We start from the raw sequence: 8,208 nt of genomic DNA, 5'->3' as shown, positions 1-8,208 counted from the left end.
TTTGATAATTGTTGTCCAATTATATTGAATACCCGTTGATTTCTACACCTAGATTATGTGTTTTAAAGGTGAAATTTGGGGGGTTTTGGACTCGAGAGTATGATTTGGGGATTTGAGGGTCGATTTATGGTCGTAATTGGATGAGTTTAGTATGGTTGGACTCTTTATTGAATGGGTGTTCTGATTTTGTGTATTTTATCGGGTTTCGAGGTGTGGGCCAGCGGTTGACTCTTTTGTGTTGACTTTTTGAATTTGGTTAAAGAACTAAGCTTTAATGTATGGAATCAATTCTTATACCTTGTATTGATTATATTAAGTTGTTTGTGGCTAGATTCGAGTCTTTCAGAGGCTGATTCCCGAGGCAAGGGTTTGTTGGAGCATTGAGGCAAGTAACACTTCTAAACTTGGTACCGACGGTATGAATTCCTAGAATACGTGTTATATGGTTGGTGTTTGGATGACACACATGCTAGGTGACGGGTGTGTGGGCGTGAACTATGCTAATTATGATCTACTGTTGGGACCCACTAAGGTCAATTCTACTGTTGAGTTATTTGCTTAAGTGCAATTATGTAATCATTCATATTTATTTATTTGCCTATCATATCTTAGTCTCTCTCATCATTTACTGTTACATCATGTTATCATTGTTTGGGTTGAGTGGTATGAGATTTATGAGCCCATGAGACTATAGAGATTGATGGTTGGGTTGAGGCATGAGAGCCGGATAGTTAGTGATATTGTGGATCGTGCTGCACGCCGCAGCAGGCCATATTGGCCTTATATATATTACTATTAATTTTATGGATCTGGTTGCATGCCGCAATAGACCTTATAGGCTTATTTATTATTATGGACTGGGTTGCACGTCGCAGCAGGCGTTATAGGCTTATTTATTATTGTGGATCAGGTTGTACGCCGCATCAGGCGTTATTGGCTTTATATTAGCGCTTGGGTAGGATCCGCCCCTCCGGAGTCTGACAAACTTGTAGTGAATGCAAGCACCCTATAGTGTTGTGCGATTGTGTGTGATGAGTGAGAGTTTGAGACAGATGGAGTACTCTGAGAGTGTGAGTACCTTGGATTATCACTGTGACGCATTTCATTTGACCTGCGTTTTTGACATGTAGGCATAGAGATGTAACATTCCTCTTGCTAGCAGCACATGGCATTTTTTATCAGTGTTGAGCTTAAATTTTTGAACTTCAAGACATGCCTAAATTTATGTACTGTGTACGAGCTGAATATGGAAATTCTATATCTTTCTGAGCTAGTCACTACTTTCATCCCAAGGTTAGTCATGTTACTTACTGAGTACATTGGGTCGGTTGAACTCATACTAAACTTTGCACTTCTAGATCCAAGTCCATTTTGACGCGGTACTGTTCTACTTTCTCAGATAGTTGTAATAGAGTTTTATACTATATTGACATTAGTAACTCATGTACTTAGTGACACCAGGATTTTTGGATTTGTTGTAGTTGTGTTGCAGTCATTTTTATCAATTATTTATGAGAGTTTCCACTATTGAACTTATTAAAGAAGATTTTTTAACTCGATGTGTAGTTGTTATGAGATTGTCGGCTTGCCTAGTGATGTGTTAGGCACCATCATGATAGGTTGGGATTTTGGGACGTGATAGATATACTCATACTCTGCTTCTATACATTCTTTGTGTAGATCCAGGTACTACTGATCGAAGTGGATAGATAGAAATGCGTGCTTGAGTTTATAAGAGATCTATGTTGTTCCGTTCGCAGGCCTCAGCGTCACCCTCTTAAATTTATTTCTATTAATTATGTATTTCAAATAGAATTGTACTTTTTCGAGACTTGTTGTGTATTCCATGCAGAGCTTATGACACAGTATTCCGTGTAGTCATTTTCGTTAATTTGAATTTATTATTTTATTGATTGAGATCTTTATGTGATAGGCTTACCTAGTCTTAGAGACTAAGTAACTAAGTGCCATCATGATCTGTATGGTGGGATTCGGGTCATGACAAGTTGGTATCAGAGCTCTAGGTTCATAGGTTCTACGAGTCATAAGCATATTTAGTAGAGTCTTGCGGATCGGTACGGAGACCTCTATGGTGGGATTCGGGTCATGACAAGTTTGTTTGAGCCTTTGTCTTCCTATTTTCTCACAGATGCTGAGGACGCAAGCTTTAGTTAATGATGATGCTACCTCAGGTTCAGTGTTGCTAGAGGCCAAGGGCAGAGGTAGACGCAGAGCACGTGCCGCAGTGAGGGGCCGTTCTAGGTCCGCAATTTTGGAGCCACCAATAGCTCTGGCTAGGGATCAGACACTCGAGGCCCTTGTTTCTACCCTGGAATCCAGGAGACCTTGGCATACCTACTGAGCATGTTTGGGACTTTGGATCAGGCGGGGTTGATCTCTATTGCACCGGCTACTTTACAGGCTGGGGGAGGGGTCCAGCATCCCTATACACATACTCTAGAGCTGTAGTCTCATGTTGATCATGCTCTGGGTGCTATACCGGTGCAGCCCGTTATTGTGGTTCAGCCCGCGGTCGGGCCTGTTGTGTCGGTTGAGGAGCATAAGAGGTTAGAGAGATTCTAGATGTAATGACCCGACCAGTAATTTTGAGAATTTTAGCCCTGTTTCCCCTATTACATGATGTACTTATGTGTATTTGTGGTTTCATGAATTTTTAGGGTTGGTTGGTTTGGTTTCGGAGGAGTTTAGGAGTGAATTGGGACACTTAGTCCCAAGGGTGGAAGCTTAACTTGAAGGAGTTAACCAAAGTTTGACTTTTGTGTAAACGACCCTAGAATGTTGTTTTGATGGTTCCAAAACATTATATGGTGAATTTAGACTTAGGCCTATATCCGGATATGGATTTGGAGGTCAGTAGGTTGACTTGGTGCTGCTTGGAGAAAGATGGAAGTTGAAGGTTTGAAAGGTCGGTATGTTTGACCAGAAGTTGACCGTAAGGGGAATTTATGCCAGGCACCCGTATAGTGCTGAGTGTTGTGTATGATGGTGAGGGGAAATGTACCAGGCACCGCGAGTGTGCTGAGTGTAGTTATTATTGATGGTTCCACTGTGATGTTATTAAATTGGCATGTACATATGACATGTAGGCACAAAGACATTCTTTCCTCATGCAAGTTGGTAAATGATATGTTTTATCTATGTTGGGCTTTAACTATAATACTTGGAACCATGTCTAAATTTTTGTAATGTGAACTAGCTGAACATGATATCATTGAGTTGTTTACTTATATTGTTTCCTTTATGTCCTGGGTTGTTACTGATTATTGATATTGGTCATTGACTGTTTTGGTTATTGCTTTCAGCCCAAGGTTAGGTTTGTTACTTATTGAGTATGTGAGGTCGGTTGTACTCGTACTACACTCTGCACTTCATTTACAGAACTAGGTGCTTCCGGATGCTTTGATTGCTAGAGTTACATTGGTATCAGTTGTGGAGACTACGAGGTAGCTGCTATATTGTTCGCATACCTTGGAGTTTTCTTTCATTTATTTCTGTTATTAGTGTTCTATTGTTCAGACGGTTGTATTAAGAATTTTGCATTTTATTTTGATACCTAGTAGTGCTAATGTATTCGTTGACACCGTATCGTTGGGTTGGTTGTAGTTTAGTTATCATTTGTTTTTTCTCGGACATTTCATGATATTTTCGTTGTTGAGACTATCTATTATGTATATTAAATTCGTTGTTATTGTATAGTTGTTGGCTTGACTAGTAAGTAGTGTTAGGCATCGTCGCGGCTCCGATGGGAGTTTGCATCGGGACAAGTTGGTATCGAGCACTAGATTGCCTAGGTCTCACGAGTCATGAGCAAGTTTAGTAGAGTCATGCTGATCGCTACGGAGACGTCTGTACTTATCTATGAGAGGCTACCGAATTATGAGGAAACTTCACATTCTTGCATTCTTGTTGTGCAAATTTGTTCATTCTTAAGTTTGAACCTATACTCGTTTATTTTCTCACATATAATGAGGACACGATTAGGGCGGCGAGACGCTCGAACCAAAGTATAGGCCGAGTTAGGGCTCGCACTGCAGCTAGAGCAGCTCCTGTGGAGCCACCAGTTGCTCCAGTGGAGGGGCATGTTCTGGATATTGACGAGCCGATAGGAGCAGTGCAGACACAAGCTATGCCCATTACTAAGCATGGTCTTCAGGAGACTTTGGCTCAGATCGTGAGAGTGTACACAAGCTTGGCTCAGGCAGGTATGATACCAGTTGCACCAGCTACCTCACAAGCTCGGGAAGGAGAACAAACGCTCGCCGCCCGTACATCAGAGCAACTAGCTTAGGGTTATCAGATACTAGGGGTGTTACCGGTTTAGCCAGTTGTCCCTACTGTAGCCGAGGTTGGTCCACCTATGTCCGATAAGGATCAGAAGGGATTAAAGAGGTACAACGAGTATCGTGGATACTATCGGAGCTGTATTTACTACTTTTCAAAACATTCTAAATGCAGAATAGAGATTTATGAATATAGAGAATAGAAGTTCTGCAGCTATTCAAGGAACTAAATCTCAGCACTGCATTCCATCCGCAGACTGACGGACAGGCTGAACGTACCATTCAGACGCTTGAAGATATGCTACGAGCATATGTTCTAGATTTCAAGGGGAATTGGGATGGCCATCTGGCACTTATAGAATTCGCCTACAATAATAGCTATCATTCCAGTATTAAAATGGCCCCGTATGAGGCACTGTATGTGAGGAGATGTAGATCACCATTTGTTCGAAGTCGGTGAGACAGAATTATATGGGCAAGATTTGATTCACCAAGCCATTGAGAAGGTGAAAGTGATACAAGAGCGACTGAGGACGGCATAAAGCAGGCAAAAGTCTTATTTCGATGTCCGACGTCGTGATCTGGAATTTGAGGTTGGTGATTGGGTTTTCCTGAAGATCTCGCCGATGAAGGGTGTTATGCGTTTTGGGAAGAAGGGTAAGTTGAGTCCGCGGTATATTGGGCCATACAAAATTCTTCGACGAATTGGACAGGTTGCTTATGAGTTAGAATTGCCATCCGAATTGGAATTTGTACACCCAGTATTCCATGTATCTATGTTGAGGAAATGTATTGGAGACCCTTCTCGGGTCGTCCCTATCAAAGATGTACAAGTTACAGAGGATCTATCATATGATGAAGTGCTAGTGGCTATATTAGATCGACAAGTCCGCAAGCTGAGAATAAAGGATGTAGCTTCCATCAAAGTATTATGGAGGAACAAGAATATAGAAGAAATGACATGGGAAGCAGAAGAGGAGATGAAGTCTAAATACCCTTACCTATTCCAGAGTGAAGATAACGAGGATGCCGGGGGAAAGAAGGACGCATTATAAGGTGGAACGGCTCTATGAGGTAAGCAATAGCTTGTGAATACTTTTTTTAATACAAAATGGTGATATGCAGATAATGTACATATCCATAATGCTTTGTATAGTCTTGTAAGGCCATAGGTTGGGTTTAACTGCTTGCAAGTTTGGCTAGTGTCCATTTTATAGGGGAAGCTCAGCCGGAAATTTCCGTCGGAATCCACGATGAGTTAGACACCCCATAAACCCTTACATTCGAGGACGAATGTTCCAACCCAAATTCGCATACCTTAGATCACGCCGTAAGTTAGTCGACGTAAATCCAAGAAGAGATTATCTTTGAGATGATAAGAAGTTAATCCTATTGGTCTTAAACGATACAAGGGTGTATAAGAGTGGTTAACAAGTATTAGAAGTTAAACGAATCAAGGATGTTGTAACCCGTATTTTCGGGTAACACTAGAGGTGATTAACTGTCCCAAGAGGTCTTGTTTTAATGTATTTGAATCATATAATATCCGTATCATAAGTCTTGAAGTCAAGCGAGTTATGAAACAAAAGTCGATAAAAGTTGTCGCAACTTAGGTTTATAATTTTACTTAAACTTTAGGTCGAATGTTACTACATTTTTCTCCCAATATACTTAGAATTATGGGGTGATATACCTATAAAATTAAATATATATGAGTCTAGTTTCCAACGCATTAAACCGTTCATCGATACAATCTCGGAATAGAGAGATATTCGTATTTTCGCGAGAGTGCGCCAAGCTGCTCTCTATGGGGCCCACAAAGGCGGTTTAAGACATATGGACATATATAAGATACCTCAACCCCGTTTTAAGTCATTATTTTTCAGTATATTCAGACCTTATAACCCTAAAAACAGTCTCTCAAGGTTCTCTCATGATCCAAGACCCAAACAAAGGGCAAACAACACAAATCAAATGTCGGGAATCCCGTGGCGCTAGTAAGTTTCTTGTTCTTCTTGTTGTTGCTGATTTTTGTGTTGTTCCAGCTCGTGTGGGAGGTTGTTTTAAGTGTTTTATGTTCTGTAAATACTCCTTCAAGTTTTTAATATCAACCCTAGATGATTTCAAGTCTTCTAAAGTAATTCTAGTGCCGAAAAACCCGAATTAATTGCTAGTTTCGCTTCCTTGTTCTTGTGGCAGAATTGAAGGGATATTTCGTGGAAAATTAAGGTCAAATTGGAGTTTTTCTTTCTGTTTAAAGGTAAGGAACCTCTTACTCTATATATATTTAAGATTATCCAAGTTGCAGCTAAGTCGTTGAAGCTAGAACTTGTGAAATATATATCGAAAGGCTTGGTAGTAATGTTGTTGGTTGGTGGACTGTTTTGGAGGCTCAATATGATTATTAATGATGTTGTTTTGGCTGTTTGGTGATTGTATTGACTTGTGGGAAGTCATATAAATAGGGGAGGTGCTGTCTGTTTTATCGTAAAATAGGTTGCGGTCGATACATAATAGTTACGACGCTTAAACGATAATGATAGTGTCATTTGTCTTATTGTAGACTAAGGAGTCGTGACATTTGCATAGCTTGAGGTTGGGCAGTATATACAAGGTATGTGAGGCTATCCCCTTCATTCTTTTGCACGACTCCGATTGTACATAATGTAATGAACGAGCTCCCAAAGATACTCTACTCTTAGAAGCTAGCAGTACTTACATTGATGCCCTTCTTATGAAACGATTGATATTGATGTTACTTCTCTTATTCTTATATTATCAATGTTGTTGGTAGTTCCTGATTCTTATAAGATTCTTGATGAAGAGTTAATCCTAATAATGTGTACGAAGGATACCGACCTTACGTCACTCCGAAAGGTTCAAAATATGATTCCAATGAGTCCAGCATGCATCATATATATGTATCTATTTTACTCTACCGAGCCACGCTATAGTCGGCCGGGTATGGCACCTATTGTGCAACCACTGATCAGTTGGGTTTTACCGAGCTCCACGTGGCCGGGTACGATTCTACCGAGCCCTATGATGGCCGGGTACGTTTTACCGAGCCTATTATGGCCGGGTACGATATGATGATGGTGATGCCCACAAAGGCGTATGTTTTAAAAGTTTATGTATATATATGTATGTATCATGTATTTCATGTCAGTAGCCCTCAGAGGTACCCAGATGTCACAGGTTGTATATTCTCTATCCCTGTTTATATTACTGTTCTTACTTATGCTTTCTTGCCTCACATACTCAGTACTTTATTCGTAGTGACGTCATTTTTATTTGTGGACGCTCCATGTCGTGCTGCAGGTCCTGATAGACAGGTAGACGTAGCTCCCCCACCACAGTAGGCTGTCCAGTTCAGCGGTTATTGGCGAGATCCCTTCTCCGGACTTGCCGTGGTCTTGGTATGCATTTTTGTTATAGACATTATGGGTATGTCGGGGCCCTGTTCCGGCAATGTTGTAGCACTTATGTTCCTTTAGAGGCTCATAGACAGGTGTCGACTTATGTATGGTTTAGAATGCCTTGTCGGCTGATTTTTGTTGTATAGTCTTTCATGGCATCATGGTAGCTCGTACCTTATATATAGTTTCTTGACAGTCTTGTCGTCCCATGTTATGTATGTTCATGACATTATCTTTCATTGTTGGATGTTCATGATCCATGTCTACTATTTATATTGATCTTGTCGGCCCTTAAAGATAATAAGGAAGGTTAGATAAAATGTACGTTGGTGCTCGGCAAGTATGGCCCGGGTGCTAGTCATGACCCTCCAGTTGGGTCGTGACAAACTTGGTATCAGAGCAAGTCTGTCCTAGGATTGTCTATGAGCCGTGTCTAGTAGAGTTTTGATTATGGATGTGTAGCGCGCCACATTTATAATCAGGAGGCT

Source organism: Nicotiana tomentosiformis, chromosome 2 (assembly GCF_000390325.3).
Source record: "Nicotiana tomentosiformis chromosome 2, ASM39032v3, whole genome shotgun sequence".
Lineage (NCBI taxonomy): Eukaryota > Viridiplantae > Streptophyta > Magnoliopsida > Solanales > Solanaceae > Nicotiana > Nicotiana tomentosiformis.
This window is presented reverse-complemented; position numbering follows the sequence as displayed.